Genomic DNA, 788 nt, shown 5'->3' with positions numbered 1-788 from the left:
CGACCATCTCCCCACCAACCCCCCACGCCCCCCTCCCTGAGATGGCCGCTAATTGGCACATTCCCCTGCCAGTATGGGTGCTGGGAATGTCAGTGTGCCACATGTCCCAGTCGCAAGCGGCAGGAGAAAACGTCTGCCTTTTGTTGCTGAGGAGGGCCTGTCCACAGCTGAGATGGTTTCCTCCACACTGCATCACCCTCCCACCCTAACGACAGAGAGAGAGAGAAAGAAAGAGACAATGAAATGCTAATTCATCAAAGCCGGTGGCTGGTGTCATTTCCACAGGGGAAATGAATTCATTCATACATGTATGATATTATATGGAGATCATCTCAATGTTGTAAAGCCCTGTGAATTAACATCAAAGTATAATAACGTACATATAACCCCTAAATTTCATTTGACCCGATTCTGGATTCAAGTTAAGCTAAGTTAAGTTAAGTTAAGCTCAGTCAATGGGTCGGCCCACATTGTACAGCGGCCCACCGGGAAAACTCCCGGTGCTCCAGATGGCCAGTCCGCCACTGACCATAGGGAGAGCGACTAGGGTGTGTGTGAGACCTGAAGTGGGTATTGGATAATGACAGCAGAGGCTTGCGTGGGTGAGTATGAGTTTCGCACACATATATAATCGAGCACACACTCACCGCACGAATGCCTCCATCTGTCTCTTGGGTGGGGCTGCTTCAGGTCATGGCCTTGCCCACCTACAGCACAGGGCCGTGGGCCGGGACTTCCGCCGAAGCAGGCTGGGAGGGGAGGGACAGCCGGCTAATTACACCCTACAT

Source organism: Sinocyclocheilus anshuiensis, unplaced genomic scaffold (assembly GCF_001515605.1).
Source record: "Sinocyclocheilus anshuiensis isolate Anshui unplaced genomic scaffold, SAMN03320099.WGS_v1.1 scaffold1895, whole genome shotgun sequence".
Classification (NCBI taxonomy): Eukaryota; Metazoa; Chordata; class Actinopteri; order Cypriniformes; family Cyprinidae; genus Sinocyclocheilus; species Sinocyclocheilus anshuiensis.
Note: the sequence above shows the minus strand (reverse complement) of the source record.